The sequence below is a fragment of the Mandrillus leucophaeus genome, unplaced genomic scaffold (genome assembly GCF_000951045.1).
Source record: "Mandrillus leucophaeus isolate KB7577 unplaced genomic scaffold, Mleu.le_1.0 Scaffold267, whole genome shotgun sequence".
NCBI classification, from domain to species: domain Eukaryota; kingdom Metazoa; phylum Chordata; class Mammalia; order Primates; family Cercopithecidae; genus Mandrillus; species Mandrillus leucophaeus.
In genome coordinates, this window is record NW_012102776.1 from 1,889,802 (window position 1) to 1,890,772 (window position 971).

Here is a 971-nt window from a genome sequence, read left to right on the forward strand (position 1 = left end):
TATTAATATGTAAATAATAAAGTGAAAGATAATTGCCCAGAAAATAGAGCTAGGGGTTCTATATTGGAGATCAAACAAGGAGAACAAACATCCTACGAAAGAAGTGATCCAGAAAGATAGAACTGAGAAAACATAAAGGAAGAAATTATCAAGTAATATAGGAAAATTTCTCATTACTGAATGCTGAAAGTTTCTAGAGTGAAAGGGTCCACCAATTACCCAGATCAACAAATACAAAAAGGCCTACATCAAGTTATAGAGGAAAAAAAGGTCCCAATCAAAGGATAGCAAATAAGATTGCTAAAATATAGGATTCTAGAAGATAGTAAAGAAATACCTTCAAAATTCTAAGGGGATTTGACTTCAACTTAGGTTTCCATACCCCACCAATCAATCAATCAATCAAGATACATGAGAAGTCAAAAAACTAATTTTTCATATATCCTTTCTCAGGAAGTTATTGCAGAATATGTTTTAGCAATTGATAGGGTAAAATGAAAAATAGACACTACTTCAAGGAATCAGGGGATCCAATACAGGAGAGAAGTGGAGGGGAAGTTTCAGTATAAACAGCTAAGCATCACGGCAAGAAAACTACCAGTTCTTATTAGAACTGGATGGACAGTTTCATCCTCAAAGAGAAAAATAATATAACTTAAATTAAATGGTTGGCTAGCATTTGAGTTAAATAATTATTGATAAGTACACAACAAAACAGCTGCAGCATTTGAAAAGACTTGGAATGGGCACAGAAAACCAATCAATGATAAATAAGCAATCACTAACTATGCTTGTAATCAGTAGCAATGATAAATAAAGCAATCACTAATCATGCCTGCAAGTAGCATTAGAAAAAACTTGGAATAGGCATAGAAAACCAAGGAATGATTGATAAAGCAGTTACTAACTATGCCTGTAAGTAGCTGGGATTCTGCTACTCGTGAGGCTGAGGCAGGAGAATCGCTTGAATC